This window comes from Sphaerodactylus townsendi, linkage group LG03 (genome assembly GCF_021028975.2).
Source record: "Sphaerodactylus townsendi isolate TG3544 linkage group LG03, MPM_Stown_v2.3, whole genome shotgun sequence".
Taxonomy (NCBI): domain Eukaryota; kingdom Metazoa; phylum Chordata; class Lepidosauria; order Squamata; family Sphaerodactylidae; genus Sphaerodactylus; species Sphaerodactylus townsendi.
In genome coordinates, this window is record NC_059427.1 from 117,646,391 (window position 1) to 117,667,643 (window position 21,253).

At 40.5% G+C, this 21,253-nt stretch overlaps 1 protein-coding gene across 4 annotated transcripts in view; it reads left to right on the forward strand.

Moving 5' to 3' along the window:
- Window positions 1-8,245: 8,245 nt before the first annotated feature.
- Window positions 8,246-21,253, forward strand: part of TNRC6C (trinucleotide repeat containing adaptor 6C) — a 160,455-nt gene continuing 147,447 nt past the window's right edge. For 3 of the 4 annotated variants that reach the window (XM_048490113.1, XM_048490117.1, XM_048490116.1), the window contains exon 1: window positions 8,247-9,754. The gene's annotated coding sequence lies outside the window, so the exon portion shown is untranslated. Of the gene's footprint in view, window positions 9,755-21,253 lie in introns of all 4 variants that reach the window. The other variant, XM_048490119.1, reaches the window with a different exon arrangement.

Sequence of the window (21,253 nt, forward strand, 5' to 3'; positions counted from 1 at the left end):
AATTCCCATCAGCCAATGGGCCATGCTGGCAGGGGCTGATGGGAATTGTAGTCCATAACATCTGGAGTGCCAAAGGTTCGCCACCACTGATCTAGCCTATCAGTTAAGATCTGTCTCCCAAGCCCTGCTCTGTCATTTTGCCTATATAGGTGAGGCAGGCGGTAACTAGAAACAGGCATTTCCCATTGTGCCACCTTGCCTTTGAACAGGGGCAGAGAGAGGGGGAACAGCGCCCACAGCACCGCCCCACCCCACAACGACCCCGCCACGCCCCTGCCACAGCATGCACCCAGGGCATTGCGCCCCCTTTTCCCATTGGCGCTACGCCACTGTCTTTGAATGCTGTCCGCCTTGAGGCTTTTCTGGTACCTGCCATACTCTTCCCAATAACCAGACTCGGGCACAGAAATCAGTTTACATTGAGTATATGAACAGGTATACTCCAGAGGTTTTGTTGGATCTAACATTCCCACACTAAGCAGTAGCCTATTTCCCCAGCTATGCACCCACTGATGGTTTTCCCCAAAGCAAAAGTGTTCACGGGCCATGCAGTCCTCCAATGTTGGAACCCTGATAAGGACCAGGTGTTGTCTGCCTAGGGAGGAAAAACCATTACTACAGGCCTCTAAACAAGATAAGCTTCATTACAAGCAGAGATCCTTCAGTACCACTGTCTCCCAGACTCCTCTGGCTGAACATGGCAAAAAAAGACCTTGACACATAACTGTATTGTAGGCTCTAGGCCAAATCAAGATTTTTACCTAGAAATTATCTTCTTAGATATTGTATGACTACTTCTGCTCTGAGATCTGTTTTATGGACTTTAAGAGTATTCTGTGTGTTTTATGCTGTTTTTATGGCCATTGCTTATTTGTAATGGTTTTTTAAACTGATAAACTTATGATATTTTATGCCTTTATGGTGTTAGTCTTTACTCCTACGTGCCTCAAGCAGAACTCTGGAGAGGCAGGATGTAAATTCCCTAATAATAATAATAATAAAGAACAACTTACCCAGACCAGGGTTTTGCATGCAATGTAGCATCCTGACAGCTCCAGAACCAAATTGTTTTCACAAAACAATAATATTTCTTGTTCATCAAATTATAGCTAGCAAGAAGACAAGTTTGTCCTGGCCCTTGTGCCAAACTCTGGATGCCATTTTAGCTGTCCAGGCAGAAATCTCTCTGTGCTGAGGCAGCTAAGGCAGATTTATAACATCAGGCTATTAGTCATGTGCTTGAACCAAGCATAACAATCTTGATGAAAGAAAAATCAGTTTAGTGATCAGTAAAAAGTAAAATGTGATTATCATGTGGAATCAACTTGTGGGGTCTATTAATCCATGAGTGACTGAGTGAGGATTATTCAGGAAAAAAATGACCACGGAGCATGTTATTCGCCAATACAGACTTACAGTTCAATGCATATGTAATTTCCACATAGTTTGTGGATCTTGCTTTAATATCAGGCACAGCGCAATTTCAGAAACACCCCTGCACATTTGTCAATTGGGGGAAAGCGTCTTGCCATTCCTTTAGACCATTAAAATTAATGCAGTGCTGCAATATTCTACAAAGAGAAACAACAACAAAAATGCTCTTACTATTTCATCATTCTTGGAATCAGTGATAACTCATGTGACAGTTTGCTGAAAAGACTACAGCTGACAGGACTGAGTGGTCAGGGAACTGGTTACTTTACCAGAGTGTTAGGGCTTGGAACTGTAAGCCAACAAACAGACTCTGACGTATTGATCAGTAGTGTTTATTGTTGAGGTAACGGAGCGCCCAAGCCTGGCAAAGCCAGTTCTGACAAACCTGGTCTTTGCCACCCCCTTTATTCTCCATTGTAACCCCCCTCCCATTTTCCCAAGAAGTTGTGAAAGACAGAAAAACAGTCCCTGGAGTTGAGGCGCCCCAAGGTCGGCGGCCGATAGTAAGAGAGAGCCATCTGGCTTCCTGCCCCATGAGGTAACGGATGCTGTTCTTTCTCTCATGGGACCAGAGGGCCAGGGGAAGCCTAGTTTTCTACAAAGTGTGCAAAGCCATAAAGTAAGGATCAAGGAAAGAATGCCCCAAATGGCGAGGGTTACAAATATCTGTTAGCAGCATTGGTTTGTTGTTTTAAACAGTTACATTGATTCAGGAATGCATCTCAATCACATAGATACTATCCCCCTGACACAGAGGATATCAGCAGGTGGCATCAGAATTACTAGGGTGGCTACTGCAGCACTGGACTGCTACACAGTGACTCTAGAATCTAGCACTGACAAGTGATCTTACCTACACCCAGGGCAGGTACCACTATCCTCTCAGCAACCATGCCTTCCTGAAGCTACTTCTTCCTCCTTCAGTCACACTCAGTAGCTGTACTAGATTGAATCCTCTCAGCACAGCACTATACAGGCCACTCTTTCTTGGAATCATCAGTGTTGTCAGGGAATCACTCTAACATAATTCAGTAGATTCCTTTCACTAGTCTATATAGGCTTCAGGCTTTGGCAGAGTTTCTTAGGACAATTTGCTTTAAATTACACCATACTAAGGCCTTTTTCACATGCACAGCTTCACAGATTTTCCCAGTCGCCATACCTTGTGTTTTGGAAACGTTTCTCATGAAATCATTGCACATACCCCATCATTTTGGATCTCCCTCCCCCTTGTCTCTTCAGCTGCATTTATGCCACATGCTGCTATTAAAAACATATTATTCCTAATGGTGGTGGGATGTCATCTGTGATGCAGAAGAATAACTCTCCCCCTTTTTCTCCAGTATTACTGGGCAGTTTCATTGAAGCGGCAATTCAAAAATCTTTCAGCCTCCATTTCTACCACTGAGAACTACCCCTCCAAAATGAAAACCAAAAAAGCTACAGGAGCAGGCATCATTACCTGAAGGAACATGTAGCCTGCCCCCCCCCCCCCTGAACCCCCAAGTTTTCCATCCAAATTTGCTCTGCACTAATGCAACACTGTTACTGCGAGCAGTTCTGGGTGTTCAAACTCCTAGCACCTAATCCCACATGCTGTCCTTGCCTCCCCTCGTCCGACTCAACTTTCTCAGCATCCCCTGGGCTCTCCTGTCTTGGATGGTTTCAAATCTCCAACCTAAACTGCAGTAGACCAGGCTCTGTTCAGAGCGATTTGTGTATGTAAAAATGTCTCATTTTGCATTTTGAATGTAGCATAAAAACATATATGAAAGTTATTCTAAAACCTTGGAATTTACCTTCTCCAGAACCTTAATGAGGGGGCAAGTTTCACTTACCATATTTTCTGTTAATACAGCAAAAGCAAAACAAACCGTTTTCATCAGGCAGCAGCTTTATATATTATTTAATTTGTGACGCAGTAATCATATTGTAGCCCTTTAATTAGATTCTACTGTACATCAGCAGTGAAGCCACATGGTCATGTGCCTGTTCTGTTCATATCAGCCTTTTTGATTATGTCAGAAGAAAAATCCTTTCTGATATTGTCAGTGAAACAATCTGCTTGGTTGCTTGTTTGTAGGTTGTTGGGGGGAAGGGACTTGTAGGTGTTGACCTATATTTATGATCATTATAGAGTTGGCTCTTGTTGTAAGCAGAACCCTTATTTGCTGCGTTTGTTTCTCAGTTACTGCAATGTCATTTATTTGTCTTCCACCTACTAGATTTACATTTGCAGCAGACACAGTAATGCCTCCGGCATCTCTAATGCCAGGATTGTTGAGGTTTTTTTCCTCCACATAAACATAATCAGATACCTTAAAAGTTGCTCAGCTAGGGGGGGAAAATCTCGATTGCCTGTGTTTTCAGTGTGAAAAGCAAAAGGTTAACCTCAGATCTGACTATTTAAATATACTGCATGGATGAAAATCTTGTCTAATCTAGAAAGCATAATTCATTCTAAAATGTAAAGCACTGAGATTTAATTGTTTTGTTTTGTTCCAGACTTCTCTTTCTATTGCCTTTTCTAGCAATGTGGTCTCCCTCCAGTGGCAAAAACAGTTCCAATTATATTATTTTCTGTGAACCAAAGACGCTGCCAGACTGATCCAAACAGCTAAAAATAGCACTATTGTGTGTTGGAGGTGGGGGAAGGGAGCTCCTTTGCTGCACGCTTACCAACCCATCACACTGGTATTACTTGTTATATTATATACTCATCAAACATCAATTGGAGGTATTTTTTCTTTCCCCTATTCCAGAACAAGGGGTCCTCGCAAAAGTTTCAAGATGGCAAAGAGATTTCACAAGTAGTTGCTATAATGGCCAGAACTGAGTAGAAACCCTTCATAATAAATGGCAGGATCACCTCTCAGTAACAGAATAAAAATGCTTTCCAATTCAGGAGCCATCATAAGAATGCAATGGAACATGCACAAAGAAGAACGCTCACAGAACAATCCTATCATCAGATTATGCCAGCTGGGTGTGATGGTGATAGGAGCATTTCTGAATGCACTACCAGAGCCAGATGACCTGGCATAGGTATTTTCTTTACTGACATGAGAGCTAGTGTGCAGGCAGGCAGAGCAGTATCTTAAGGTGTCAGATTAGGATCTTGGAAACCCAGTTTCAAATCCCCACTCACACCATGGAAGCTTGCTGGGTGACCTTTGACCAGTCACACATTCTCAGCCCTGACCTTGGGTAGTGTTTCAATGGGAGACCTTCAAGGAATGCCTGGGTGTGACACAGAGGCAGGCAATGGTAAACCACCTCCAAACATCTTTTGCCTTGAAAACCCTACCAGGTTGCCATAAATCAGCTGTGATTTGACAGTAAAAAAAAAAAGCACCATTGGATTGGTGATGCAAAGTGTTGAAGGCATCTTAATGTACCACTAGCATGAGAGATAAAAATTGGGCCAAGCAGGAGCATGTTAAGAGAATAACAGAGTTTATTTGTAAAAATGTGATCATCCAGGGCTTATTCCTGTCCCGTGTGAAATCAGTAAGAGACCCTGTTACCTTCATTTTCACTGACATTAATGATCACTCCCTCCTCCATATAGTGGAGGATGGGATTCCAACTAAATGGTCCGATTAGACGTTATGTTAAATTTGAGTTGGGAAAACCCCAACCCAACTTGCATTTAATATGTGATCTGGGACTCATTTTAAAAACATTGTGAGGTGCCAGTTGGGCTCCTGAGTTCAGCAGATCAACAGGAAGGGCTTCAGCATTCCCCCCCCCCCTCCACCTTGTGCTCCATTGCCATGGGGGCAGCCGTTATTCCATGGCTCTGCAACTGATCATGACAGACCACCATGACTTTTATATATATCAGTGCATGTGGCATGGGACTATGTCATTCTTTGCTCATGTCCATAAAATTGCACAAGTTGGTTCTTTGGCAAATTGTCATTGTGGTCAAAACAAATAGATAACAAAGAACAAAAAAAAAGTTAACAAAGGATACCCTACCTTGGGAGTCCAGCTAAAAATAAACCTCAACGTTCCTGATACAATTAGAATTTATATGACCCCGCACAGTTAAGAAAGGGAAAGTAAACCTTTATTTCAAACTGGGACTCCCAAACACACTCCCTTGCCCACACTCTCTAAGAAAACTTGGCTTAACTCTTCATTATTCTATAGGTTGTAGCAGTGTCTCCCACACATGGGTCACTGGGTATGCATGTAGTTTGCAGAAAGTGGAATCTACTGGGTCGCAGACATTCAAATATAGGTAACTTTTCACCCTGCTGAATATAAACTCTCACAACTGGTCATGGAAGCGTGGCTATCGTTGACCTAGAACAAGAAACACTCTATTCCACCTATTGGTGCTGCTGGTGAATTGTTCATATCATAATGTTCCTTGCCTATCCAGAACCATGGCACATGGAGGAAAATAAACTGTCAGTGAATTCTCAATTTGTGTTGCATGTCTATGATACATATGGTCCCAACCTTGCACTCATTTGTTCCAGAGGAGACATTGGCAGGGGGATGGCCTCACCCAGGCACTTCTGAGACAGGCAACCCAACCAAAGGCTGTGGAGAAGGGGGCAAGGAATGCCCAGAAGTGTGCCACAAGTAACCCTCCCCCACCATGACCAAACAATGATTTCTTTGCACTAGCTCACAAAACACCTCCCACCCCCAGCAAAACATACATGGCTCTCTTCCCACCAACTCTTTCCTAATTTTGTCCTCACACCAACCCTATGAAGTAGGTTGTTAGCCTGAGAAACAGCTCCAAGCCAATGCAAGTGGGTATTAAGCATGTAAATCTCTCACAAATCACCCCCAGCAAAACATTTACTAAACAAATGTCAGCATCATATGCCTTCCCGCCTCCTTTTCTATTCATACTATTTTTTTGCCATCAAGTCATAGCTGACTTATGGTGATCCCATAAGGCTTTCAAGGCAAAGCTGTTGTGGTTTGCCACAGTTTGCCACAGTTCCGCATCACAACCCTGGTATTCTGTGAAAGTTGCCCAATTTATAGTATAGTGCAGTGGTGGCGAACCTATGGCACTCCAGATATTCATGGACTACAATTCCCATCAGCCCCTGCCAGCATGGCCAATTGGGCTGATGGGAATTGTAGTCCATAAACATCTGGAGTGCCTTAGAATCGCCACCACAGGTATAGTGATGCCCACACTTACAAAATCTAAAGCCCAGACTAGCAAGCCTTATCAAACATTTTGAGATAAAAGTTGTTGGTAGCTCTAGTTGCCTGCTGTCATTATCATCTGTAGTTTTACAATACTTCTGGAGGTAAGCCCAGTTTTACCATAGTGTTCCTGGTGATTCCCAGAGCAACCCAGATCACTTCACAGCGTCACAGCACCCCAATGAGTGGGTATGTATGGTAGTTCATAGGTGACTATTAACCTAGGGGTCAGATTCTTAGGAAAGTCACCTGGAGGTATCATCCAGTCATCTGGAGGTATCTATGTTGCAAGAACTCACAGATCACTGTTATGTTCAACTTTCTTTTATTTCTAGCACATTGTAGTATGGATTGTGTGGCTTAATTTGTAGTCAGCTGAGCTGAGGGTCCTTAAACTTGATGGTGTTCTGATTCCTCCCTAGGATTCTGGTGCTGCCCACCAAATTCACATCTTCACTTCCAAGACTGTATTTATAAACTGTGTCTAATAACCTTCAAACCGCTTCTCCTACCCCAATTGCCTGAAACATACAGAATCCATACCCAAAGGTCCATTCCAATCTGGGTGAATGTTCCACCTTTCTGTATAACGTTACTAAAAATGCCAGGCAGCCTGCAGTGATGTATTGGCACTGAATGAAAATCTACTTTGGCTCTGGCACACGCTGTGTAGACAAGCACTGCCTTATATATGTCACTGCCAGGTTTGTTTATAGCCAGTGCAGCAACCCTCACGGGGTTTCAAATGGGAGGGGTTTTTTGTCCTCCTCAACGTGTGTTTTGCAATTAGATTGTGCAACCTAATTCACTTCGATGTTGGTCTTTGAATAGAGAGAGAGCGTGTGAGCGAAGGGGCATTTTACAAACGATTACATTGTATATGAGCTAGACTCTAGGGAATGCGGCCAAATCTGGTATTGGCGAAGAACTCCACTGTCGTATTTTTGTTGTTTTGGCAGAAAAGATTGCGTGGGTGGCCAGCAAGTTCAGCTAAGCGTAATGTGGGCTGGTTCGTTTTGCTTCATTAGCTCGCTTTCCAAACACTACTTACACTACTGGGATTCTCCAAAGCTAAAAAGCACAACAACAGCGCACTGAGACACAAGCAGGCTAAAACGCATGAGCTGAGCGAATGTCACTAGAATCTCCTATGGCGTATATACCGTCTTATTTCAAACTCTTTAGTGTTGGGATTCCTCGTACAAAAACCATTGCACGAAACCTTGGTCTTTGCAAGGTGTGCTTTGCACCTGCAGAGCGGGCGCAAATTGTGAGATGAGATGTCTTCCTCTGTGAAGATTAGGTAACGCGCACAAGATGGACGGAGCAGAAAGAGAGCAAAACCGGGCAAGCAGCGACGGCGCAGCGCTCCTGCCAGAAGAAGGCAGCCGTTCTCAAGCAAGAGGATGAGCCCAGGATGGGGGCGGTGCTACCTCGCGCCTGCCGCGCCTCCATTGGCTCTTCTTGCTGCCTGATTTGCGTGTCTCGGAGCCTTCTTTTATGCTTTTCCCCGACCACGTGATCGGAGAGGCGGCCGAGACTTCCTGTTGAGGTCGGGGATGGGAGGAGGGAGCGAGTCTCGCGCCTCTTCCCCTCCCCCCCGTTTGTGGTCTCGCGCTGCCTGCCTGCTCGCCTGCCTGGATTCTTGTCAGTTAGTAACAAAATGGCCGCGGTGGCAGCAGCTCTGCTCCTGAAGCGGAGGACAGAGGCGGCGGCGGCGGCGGCTGTGAGGAGGAGCGGGAGGCCCGCGCGGCAGCATCTCTGAGCCCGGCGGCATTACCTGTCCTGCCGGCGGCCCGACCCCTTCCCCTCCAAGGGAAACCTCTGTCCAAGGAGCCGTCGCTGCCTCTATAAATCCCAGTTATCCCTCCAGAGAGACTCTCCCGAGTCCCTGTGGAAGGGAAGGAGAACGAGCGCGGGAGATTGCTGGATCCAGCTCCTGCTTGGGTGGACTCCATTGGGAGAGAGACTGACCGATCTCCTTAAGAGGAACTCAGCTGCTGGATCGCCCTGGGCATCTGTGGAACCTGTCCCTGTTCGAGAGAGGGAAAAAGACTGTATTTCGCTTTCTTTCCTGGGTCCACCTATGCTTGGCTCAGCTGGGTGGATCCTCGAGAGAGAGAGAGACTGGAGGACCCCTCCTCACTAAGAAGCCTATCGTCTGGATCCTTTTAGGATCCTGGTATATGAAGAGATTGCTGGAGCACCCTTCCTCAGATCCACCTATGAAAAGCAGAGTTGGTGGATCTCCCTGGCATTTGTGGATCCTTGCCTTCTGAGACACTGTCTGGATCCTTCTTCCCCTTGGATCTTCCCGAGAGAGACTGCTAGATCCTTTTTTCTGTTTGTGTTTCGCCTCCCTTTTAGAGAGACTCTGCTGGATACTTCTGTTTGGATCCCTATGCGAAACTGCTGGATCCTCCTGTGGCTCCTTTTTGCTTTTCTTGAGATATTCCCCTTTAAACCTTTGGATGGGTTCAGTTTTCTTCATTTTAATTTGCACTTTTGAAAATAAAACCTTCAGCAGCTCATCCATATAAACTGAGAATCTTTCAAACACCATTTTGAAGAAAAAAATCCCTGTTCTGATCAGCTGCAAAATGTAACATTTTTCACCGTCTTGCATCCCCACAGTTCATTTTTGCTGCAACCACATGTACTTAATTTTAAAAGCATATTCCGGGCGCAAAACTCTAGTCAGGAACTTATAACTGCTAGTTTTGCTCTACTGGAGATTTTAAAAAAAAAGCTCGTTTTGGAATTGGACCTGCATCTGCTGCACTTACTTCTCTGGGCAGGAATCAAACTGGAGCGTTTAGCTCTTCTACTCGGATACTGTTGATTTCTCGTGTGATTCCTTCTCCCCTTCCTCTGTGGCAGGTTTTTGTTTTGTTTTCCTTTTAAATTTGGAACGGGCATAAACATAAACAAAAAAAAACCTGACTTTCTTGGCCGTGTGAGATTTTTTTCGTATTCAACGTGAAAAAATACGGGTACTTTTTGTAAGTAAAAGCATTAAAGAAAGGAGCACGCTAGTGAAATTCCCAGACGCCAGACAAAATATTCGCTTGTTCTTTTTCAAGGAGACTGAGTCGACAGCTGCCAAAGAGCCCCGGAAAGAACCGCAGAAAAGGTAAGAGGATGGCTATTCCTGCCTTTTAATAGGGAAGCAGTAAAGTTAAAAAATGGGGGCAGACCCTTTAAAAATGGTTTAGGTTACGCCACTCCCTGTGCAATAGGTCCAGAACAGGGTTGCTGATTGCAATGTGTTTTACTGTTTCGTGGTGGAATCATTAAAATAACCAATCCATTAATTGACGTTTTAAACCCTCATGCATATTTTATGTAAATCATGATCGTGAGGGGGGGATGTGCACTACTTACAAAAAAGAAATCATAAGTTAGGGAAAAGCATTAATTCAAAAATAATGTTAGTACGCGCATACTGTTGATAACATCTCATTACCATGTCATATTATGTTTGGAAAACAGTGATAATTAGTCCTGGCAATTTGTCTTGGTTTAAGTGCAGCTAGAACAGGAAGGCTGATAACATGTAACAAAGTGGACGAAACTTGAACTTCATCCTTGATTATTTACAGTCAAGTATAAAAAGGAGACTATAGATCTCTTTTTTCTTATAGAGCTTAGATAGGTCCTTAGTACCCCTGCTATGAAATATTTTTTTAAAGAGGCCAATGTTTTCCTGTTCATTGTCATTTTGACTGAATGGACCAAACTTTTAATTTACGAAAGCATAAATGGAGAAAGTAGGCATTAAGTTTCCACAAAACCCTGCCAGTAGATGTTTATTAAAGGTATTAGAAACATCTTCATTTCACCAGTTTTTGTGGACTCTGAACCTTGGTAGAAGTAATATGAACATAGAAAATATTTTGCTGAACTGTAAAAAAACTTATGGATTGTTTAACATTCAATGGATTGATAGGTAGTTGGAATGATGTTCAAAATTGCGCCTATAAAAATAATGTTGAATATCATCTGCCAGGAGTGCTGTTGACTATGTAAGGTCACTATGTTCAAATATATAACCTCAATCCTTCCACAGTTATCTTGACATATTCTTATAATAGCAACTGATTCTTGTAGATATTGAAAGCACATCACCTGCTTAAACTGAGTGACATAAATTCAATATTTCCCATCTTTTAGTGAACTTGATCAAACACATCATATTAGGCGAGGTGAATGTTTGGGTTGCAGAAGACTTTTGGTAATACTGATAAAAGGGCACGAAGGGAATAAATATTTAGAAACCCCACAGCAAAATATGTATCTTGGTTTTTTACACAGGATGATTCCTGGTTTATTCTGTATTTGTGACTGTCAATATGAAAAGTAAAAATTTCCCATAGAAACCAGCTAGAGAAGAGTAGAACAGCTTCTCAGTGGTAAAACTGATGACTTTTAAAAAAAGCTTTACCTGGTATTTGAATTTTTGGGCATCATCTCAGTTACTGGAAACTCTTCCAAGTGGTACCCAAACCTTTTACCATTTCTGGCTGCTAATAACCAGTCATGAGCTTTAATCACAAAATAGTGCCTTACTATCATAGCTATGGCCATGATTTACTGTTTATTTTCTTATCTGAAAATGTCTGTGTGAATTTTCTTTCCTGTGTAAATGTATTGGACAGATTTCAGCTTGGGTCCAGTATTCACTGTGATTGAATATTCAAGGCACTATAGTAATTTTTATTAATGCCTCTTCTATCATAGGCCTTGTTGATTATTTGGTTACAGGTATTAAGTGTGATGATGCCTTGCATGATAGTTATTAAGAAAGGCACTACAAACAAGTTATGAAGGTTTCCATTTTGTCACTTGCAATGTACCGCAGCTTAATATAGGAACTACTTATGAATACATTTCTGGCTGCACAACTGACCGAAATAATAACCATTCTTAATTCCATATGAGAAGGTAGTTTCACTACAGAACACATCACTGGTCAAAGCTTAATGGGCACAGGGAATTCTTTGGCTCCTAGAGCTATATATTTCAGTGTAGACATATAAAGAGATACATGCTGCTTCCTTTAGGAATGCTAACAATTTCCTGGGAGTAAGTTCTGTTGAATAGATCACTTTAGAATTGTTCTCTTAATGGACTAAAGAGAAATAGTCAATGAGGAGGCCATGCATTATTTTAAAGGCATTTTGCCAACACATAGAATTTTGTTTGCTTGCCTGAACTTGTTTGATAAACTTTTGGCATACAATACAATAAAATGTATGTGAATGTTACTGCATTCTTTAGTTCACAATGGACAGGTGTCCTGAGTCATCAGCACTGAAGAAGTGCATCCCTTTTCTAATTAGACTATCATGACATTACATCCTTCTACAGTATCTACTATAGCTACTATCCAGTGGGAGAGATGAAAGACAAGGGAATCTGAATAGACCAAAGTCTTGGCGACCAAAGTCTTGGCAAGACAATCTTGTTCTAGTGATAATATAGATAGAAAATACTGATTTCTATTTTGAAATACAGTTCCATCTAGGACTATAAAAGACCTTCAAGACTGATTTTTGATTTTGTCAGAGATGTTTTAATTTTATTTGCTTTTTGGTAAAGGTTTTTTCCCTGCTCAGAGTTGTTGTTGTTTTTAAATAATTTTTACAGTCCTTGATTTATTAGTGAAGTAGGAGCAGGTAAATGTATGCTTTTGGCAATCATTTTGGGCAGGAACACTGTTAGGACAGTAATTAAACATTTCCGCCATCTTATTACTTTCAATATTAAATTCCTTCAGTATTCAATATATTATAAATTCAGGAATATCATAAGGTAAGGATTATATGCTGCCCAACAATTTTTTGGTAATTAGATCTTCATACAGTTTAGTTAGATAAGATTGTCCAGCATCAAAAGAGCGTAATTTGAACTATAGTTGATGTCATTACAGAATCATCTTAATGGATGCAAATAGTCAGTTTGGGAAAGGATTAATCCTTTAAACACATTCCCCTTTATTTCTAGCTAATAATGAAAACACATTTCCATGTGTAGAGAGCTCAGCTTCTTTATTTACTAGAAAAATAGTTGCCATGGTTACAGCCTTTTTTGGAATATGTAGAAATCTAAAAATTGAGCCTTTGGAAATTGCCTCCCCCATTCCACTTATCAGAGGTATATCTATTAAACCAGCAACATGAACATGATTTGGCACTCAATTTTGGTGGCATAAAAGTAGGACTCCTCTATCATTTAGTTACTCCTAAGCAGCTGGTCTTGTTGAGATAAATATTCACTTTCCCCAATGCTGTCATCTGGCTTCTTTCCAAAACAAGCTGGAGGAGGAGGTCAGGGGTGGGGCAGCCTTCTACTTCAGGGAAGGAAGGCTTTAAGATGGAAAGAATGGTTAGAGACAGCCCCTGTGAGAACACTGCTGACTGGAATTTATCTCCCATCTCATTTCTATTTGCAGACATCAAATATGCTAAATTAGTCTACTTTAAAATCTGTTACTGTTATTAGTCACAGAATTTCATGCAAACTGTTGTAAATGTGTAGATTAATACTGCTAGTTGGAGAAGCTCCTAAATTGTTCTGTTATTTTATGAACTATAAAATAGGGTTACTGAGAAAGCAGTGTGCAATTCATATTGCTTATTTTGTAGGTTGCTGTTTGTTGCTGATGCTTTGTTGTTGTTGGTACGGATATTATCATTATTATATTCAGTTAAAATTCAGATGACAAGATAACATGTTTGGAATATTTCCCTTTTAGTCTTTGAGCCACAAGAAGGAATACATCAGACCATTTAGTACTAGAGATGAGTGATAAGAAACCTCTTAAGCACCTGATGATGCTGTAGTTTAGCCAGTTTAGTATCAAAAGATGCCTTCTGGAGACAATGCCAGAAGTTCTCAGTGGCTTTATGAAGATATCAGCCAAGATGGATTATATTTTACTGAATTGCAACACATTTTTGAAGAAATAAACCTGTTTACAAACTTCTTTCAATTTATATTTGAAGTGTTTAAATTTAGAGACTTCAGAAGAAAGATGAATCACACATGCTGTTTTGTCTCACAGCTCAGTAATCAAGTTATAAATTACAAGGACCTACCATTAATGGTTTACTTCCAAGCGTGAGTGTTTAGGATGAAGGGGTATTAATGTACAGATATCCTGGGGAAATAGTAGTGGAAAAATACCAGCATTTCATTATTCAAACATGGTAGTGAAAAGATAAATGTAACCTAAGTTATGAAAGTTTTATCAAATGATTATTGAAGGGCTGCTTGATTTAGTACAAATGGGTAAAAATTAAAAAAGCCTACAAATAGAGCTAGAGTTCAATGCAAACTGGTTGCACAGATGTCAAATGGCTGACTTTCACTTCTAGCCACTGTCCCATTCTCCTAATGATCTGCAGTTCTGGGGAGCCTTGGTGATGCAGAGAGTGATCACCATGAAGGGAAAGCCTTGGATATATTTCTGGAACTCTGCATCTGCCAAGATTTAGAATTAAAACTATATTGAAGAACAGACTCAACTATCTTTTGAACAGACTCATTTATTCCCAGTATTAAACAATGTGTTTAATATGTTCTTTAAAATTACGTTTCATTTCTTAAGTCTTACATAACTGAAGCCCAGGTCTGCTTTAATTTTTTAGTGGAAACCTGTATATACTCTCGGAGATGTCAGCATAAAAAAAAAATCTGGTTTTAATATTTGATACTTCCGTGCGATTCCATAATATCAGTTCTGAATGCTTACTTGGTTATGGGGTTTTCTGTCTTGAGAAAAGGCATGTTTTTCTACAAACTTTGGCCTACAGATCATTAAGAGTCTGAGACAGTAAAGGTTTGTTACTAGAGCTCCTCTTGTTATATTTTACAGCTGTGGAGGGCTTAAGAGAGTGAAAGCAGTATCTGTGCTACGAAGTGATGTTTTATGGCTGGCTGCCCAGATTGTCTAGCTTTGCACACTGCTCTGTCTTTAGAGGGCTGGAGAGGTGGAATGTATTCTTAATAAACAGCTTTATCTCTGCAGAATTGCTTTTCCCTGTCTTGAAATGGAGTCTCTTCCCATCTTCTGTTAATTTTATTTTATTTTTTACAAGTTGTAAACTGAATATTAACCACCAAATGTCTTTAGTAATTTGTATAAAAATAATTAAAGTTACTGTTCATTATTCAGAGTGCATACATTTGAGGAGAGAGTGTTCACAAAAGCAGTTTCTTTTTTTTCTGAAATAAAAGATTGATTTGCTTTGAGTAGCCCTAAAAATCCACATGCTGGTAGTCTGAAATTGGAAGTTTAGTAACCCTCCACAAAACTAACATGTAATCACTAGTGCAGTTGATGGAGGAACAGAACTAGTATGCGTGCACAGTTACAGGAAAGGGCAAGGATGAATACCTGTATGTTTTGAGAAAAGCGGATAGTGAGGATCTTCTGGCAACCTAGCTGTTGCTCACGTTTTCCTGAAAAGAATGCTAATAGGATGATCCACAAATTGATGATTTTAAAATGTAGTTTATAGTATTGTTATAAACTGCTGTTTACTGTAGTATATCTTTGAGGAAACAGAGTCTTGTCTTTGGATTATAGTTATACTAGCAATAAAACCAGTTCTGTGAGAAAATACAATGGGCTCTCTCCCAGGGCAAGAGAGGACAGGGCATATCTATAGCAAATGGTGCCTGGTTCAAACACTGCACTCCCCAAATATCCCAGCTTTGCCAAGGAGGGGCAGCAGGGTGCCTGTGAAGATGGGAAGCTTGTTGGGTGAAAAAAAATGCAATAGGCTCTAGCAAATGGGAACTCTCTAGTGGGGACTCAAGAGGACATTACACCCACCATTTCTCCCCTTCCATCCTGCCACCCCTTCTCTTAATCTTCTCTCTTTTTGCCCCCTACCCCAACTCTTTCTGTTCCCAACTCTCTTTCTTTATCTTTCTGCCTTGCCACTCCAACTCTTTTTGCCCCCCTACCCCAGCTGTCTCCTTCAGTCCACTTATTCCAGCTCTTTTCTCTCTCTTCCTACCCCAACTCTTTTTTCTCTATGTTTCTGCAGCCCAGCCCCAGCTTTCATTCTTCCTTTCTGACCATTTACCTAGATCTGTGTTTCCCTTTCTTCCTCTGCCCATCACTCTGTTTCTGCCCCTACTCCAACTCTCTCTTTTTCTTGCTCCCCCTGCCCGAAGCCCAATTCTTGGTAGCTTGCCTGGAGTGCTCTGGGTAGGCACGGTGAGACCTCCACCCCAGTCCTGCTCTTACTGCCTCAGCTGGAGTCTGGGAGTTGTAGTCCCACCTGCCCCTCTGTACCTGAGAAATGGCACTCTCTGGACTACATCTCTCAGAGTCCTTTGCTTTTCCTTGTTGGTTGTTGGGCACATGCTGTTCTATTATATAGTAAGATTGGAATATTGTTTTTCCTGCTATATGGTCATCAAACATTGTTCCATGAGATGGATGGAATGGTCTTTAAGTTTTGATTTTATGTTCTGCTGTCGTTCAGTTCTTTCTGGTTCCATACCTCTAAAACTCTAATGCATTGATTATCAAACGTCCTGTTTTGTTAATTGCACTGATTCACTATTTATGATTCACCTGGAATCCCTGTGAGGCAGGCAGTCTATAAATAACGTAAATAAAGATTTGTAATTCTTTTAAAACAGACCCATTCAAAGCTTAGGTTCCATATTACAACTGTATTATGGTAGTAAAATAATGACATGGGAATGCAACTGTGATATACATCAAGGTTATGTATATACCCTTGATATTGAATAATATTGTTTCACCCCTTCTCTTAATGTTCTCTATTTTACCCTGCTTCCTCAGCTCTGTTTCTGGCCCCCTACCCCAGTTCTGCTCATCAGCTTTCTTGAATACTTAACCTACAGCCAGAAAAGATAGGGTGACAAGCTTCCACAACAAAAACTAGTAATTTTGTTTCTCAACCAAATCAGGGTTAAAAAACATCTGAAGTGGCAATTCACTTGGGAATGCCAATCTTAGAAGAAATATAAATGCCTAATTTGTGTTACAGTTTTGATAAATGAATGCAAGGTGCTTTTAAGGTCTGGTGTTAAAACTGTACTTCTAAGGAAGTGTTTTTATCAAAAGAAAAAGCAATACCACACATAAATAAGAATATTTTGTAGAGGAGTTCTGAAGTGAGGGAATTGATTCATCTGCTCATCAAAGCTGGTTGGTTTGTTCACTGGAAATTAATCTTCAACAAATAAAAATCATGCTTTCCAATGATAATAGATGTATACCATATCACTGCTGGTATTTTGGGTGCATCACATAGAGTGGTATGAAGACTGCACTGAACAAAAGGCAGTGGACTGTGGATAAATATTCTGTGATAACATGTCTGCATTTGGGTTTGCTATTTTATCAGGAAAGCTGTATCTTAATATGGCAAACAGTTGTGCATAAATACAGTACAATTCAAAGATTTTATTGTCTTTGTTAATTGTATAATGTGTTTGTGCAATGTCTTTGTACACTGGAAAATATTGCTGTCATAAATATTTATGTTAGCATTAGCTGTTTTGTACTTTTACATTCTCTGGACTGAAACAATCCATCCTGCACAAGTATTGTCTTTCTGCATGCACCTGCACTAATAATAATGGATGGTATTCAGTCATGTGCAAGGACTTGCTCATTCCTCCTCCCAAAGGCTGTTCCTTGTACTGCATCAGAGGATGCAGTTTGAGAAGCTGCTTCTAGTGTTGCAGTGAAATGGTGCTCTAGTACAATGCAGAGTTTAGGTATAATACCAGTGTATAAAATTACTTTTTCCTACTATAGTCATAAAAACACTGCACTTAATATCTTAAGGTGCACCATAGCACTACTAAGTATTGTCATTCCCACTATGGAAGCATGGAGTGTTTCATTATTGTTCACTGTACAAATGGATACCATGAGCTGTATTGGAGTAATTTGCATCAAGTGAATTAGTATGAGTCAAGGAAAGAAGATGATGCTGATCAATCCTTTAATGTGATTTTCAGAAATAAAATGGTGATTTTAAATGTTTGATCCCAGTCTGACTCCTGGAAGAAATGGGCAACCTTGTTAATGCTGATGATCTGTTAGCAGTGCAGAGCAAATAATTTGAGCTTAAAACTACAGGTTTCAGTTGTTTCAGGGAATAATGTTGAAGTATTTGTCTTGTTGGTTTATCCTTAATGAAGCTTTTTCTGCTCACAATCTTAACTAAAGTGTCACAGAAGAAAAAAAAATTAAGTGTCTGAATGCTTAAAATATTTTGCATTTACTTTTATTACATTTTGCTTGTTTTCCAAATATAGGAAAAAGTATATATTTCACAAAGAGGAACACGCCAAACTTTTAGTGTTCTACCATCTTGGGAAGCTACCATCTTGTTCCCATCTCATTCTGCTGCATATATAGACCCAAGTGATTGCAGAGCAGCTGTTGAAAATGTCTCTGCAATATCTCAAGTTTGGTGCATCAGTTGTATTTAAGAGAATGTTATTTGTTGATTTAGAGATAATGATAGGATTGCGTATAGATGAGCAGTATTCTACAGCAAAATTCACTAAGTAACCAGTGACAAAGAAGTTTTCCTGCCTGGTAATTGCCTCTTAAGGCAGAAGAATTTGCTGCATTGTTTGGTTTGGCTTATTAGATTTGTATACCTCCCTCCCCCGAAGGGCTCAGGGCAGTGAACAACAGCTGCAAAATGACAATATCAATAACATTAAATAACAACCAGCAAAAACCTAACATCAGTGAACATAAATGAATGATGCTGTGGTAGCAGACCTGCAGCTGATTGTACTTCCATGTTCAGCCTGATGCTGTTCTAGACCACAAACAATTCTACCTGTCTCTGGGTTTTTTTCTGCCTTCCTTTCTGTCTTGAGATTTTCTCAGCCAAAAAGATTGGGTGGCTTTTTAGCCTCTGCTTTTCTGCTATATACTCTGTAATAATACAAAAATCTTTTTATAGAATCATGGAGTTGGAAGAGTTAAACCCCTGCCATGCAGGAAGACACAATCAAAGCATTCCTGAAAGATGGCCATCCAATTGCTGTTTAAAAACCTCCAAATAAAGAGTGTCCACCACCCTCCAGTTGAAAGTTCTTTAGATATCCATCCTGGTTTCCTTAGACACCTTCCATTTTTTTCTCTTCTTTGGAACTGTTTGAAATTGTGCCTTCAAGATCTCACTTTTAAGAAACTCCTATCTATCATCCACTCTTAACCATGGGATCACACCCAGTAGGTTCCTAAGTTTACTGGAATCAGCTTTCTTAAGGTCTAAAATACATGTCAGATTAGATTTGGCATTCCCTTTCCATATAACAAACAGCAGGAGAACATGGTCACTTCTACATAAGACTCCTACCACTTCTACCCCATTAACCAGGTCATTCTCCTCAAAATGAGCTTTAGCCTTGCCTATTAGCCAAACTCCTACTCACTGAGCTCCCAGGGACTGAGACCTACTGGCTGAACAATTTGCCTCCAATCAAGTCTCTAAATTATCTTCTACTGTCTCATGAAAGATTGGTTCTTACTGATAAAACTGCTTCTCTGAGATTGCTCAAAAGAACTGGATAGCTGGTGACTTACCAGAAGCCCTGCCTTTCAGAAGCATGAAACAAGTACACAGCCAAAAACAAAGAAAAAAACCCACATGAACAAAAGCCTTCCGAAGCCCTCAACAACATACACCCTCAAAACATATGCATGCAGTTAAAAACTTATATTTAAAGATTTAAGGACAACACCCCAGAAAACAGAGCTCACCTTTTACTTTCTGTGATGCTCCTTTCTGCTGCTTCTCAGAAATTGCTCAAAAGAGCTGAATGACTGTTAAACAGAGCTAGTGACTCACCAGAAGCCCTGCCTCTCAGAAACCTGAGGCAAGCATATAGCCAAAAACATAGAAACCCCCCCACACAAACAAAAACCCTCAAAACACACCCACAAGCCCTCAAAACACACACACACACACACACACACACACACACACACACACACACACACACACACACAGTTAAACAGTCATATTTAAAGATTTAAGAATAGGTTCCCAAAAGGATTTAAGGACAACCCCCTAAAAAACAGCTCACCTTTTGCTCTCTGTTATGCTCCCTTCTTCTGCTGCTTCATTTTTCTTGAAAAATGGCTGGACTAATGGTCTTGAAAAATGAAGTAAAATTTCTCCTAAAGCTTTTCAGTTCGGGTCACTAGTGATATACAGGTGGATTATATGTCTGTTCAGTCAGAATGTAACCTAAATTATGAAAGATTTGACTTGGACCTGATTAGTAAAAATTTACAGATAGCCATCAAACCCATCCACAATTTTTGAATGCCTGTACAATAGACAGTTTCTTATTTTATACAGAAATTAAAACAACAATTCAACCTGAGTAGTCTCCTTTACTGATTACTCTTCAAATGTGTGAATGTTCACAGGGCAGTTTAAGACAACTTCCCTTTGACCTGCCCGGGCAAGATGCTCTCAGGAGTTTTCCTTCCAAAATTAAAACTGTAACTTTCAGGGCTCACTGAGGAACTACCAACTGATTTTTATACTGATGAGATAGTGTTAGTGTGGTGATTTTACTTGATTGCTTTCACTTTGTGTTTTTCCTACCTTTATAATTTATAATAAACAGTAAACTCATTATTTAACTGCTCTGCTGAGCATCTCTCAGGCTCTAAGGCAGCGGCTTTCAACCTGTGGGTCATGACCCCTTTGGGGGTTGAACGACACTTTCACAGGAGTCGCCTGAGACTCTCTATATCTGTGTTCTCCATCTGTAAAATGGATAAATGTTAGGTTTGGTGGTCACCACAACATGAGGAACTGTATTAAAGGGTCGTGACATTAGTAAGGTTGAAAACCTCTCTAAGGGAACACAGAAATAATCCCTTTCCCTCTGTCAGAAAATAAAAAGCAGGCACCAAGGTTTCTTTAAACTTTAAAATAAAATGGTCGAACAAGATTTTATTTTAAAGAAAACTGAATTTTGACAAAGGAACAACTATTTGTAAACAAAATGCTGGTATAGATTTTTCTTTTATAAAAGTAGTTACAGTATCTTTCTTCATAATTGCTACAAGTTTGGCTGAGGTCACTAGCTTACTATTTTCAAGATTTTAATTTAACTTTAATTTTAAATAAACATACAAACACCAGTTTTGCTAATACTATATTCAGTTGATCTTACTACTAGGTTGAAAAGACTTTCTTTTTTCTCCCAGGTAAGTATTCAAAAACAGTTCCTTAAACACTCGCTTCTAGACAGTCCTTTCCACTTGATATGTCTAGCCTACATGTTGCTTCAAAAAGCAGGAATTCCAGCTATCCCTCAGGAAGCCAATTCCGCTCCTTTTCTTTGTATTAAAATCCTGCACTCTTATAAATTTCACTGTTTAGTATGTGAATGGGGCTTTCCTCAGAGTAAAACAACTAAGCAACCTGTGTGTTTATCAAGTGCCACTGTTTTTGTTTTAAGCAGTTTACCACTGTTTGGTACAGATTCTCCTTTTAATCTGACTCTCTAGTCCCTCAAACAGAGCAACTTAACCAGCTTAGAACAGACCCCAATCAGCCCATACCTATTCACAAACTCACTCTCT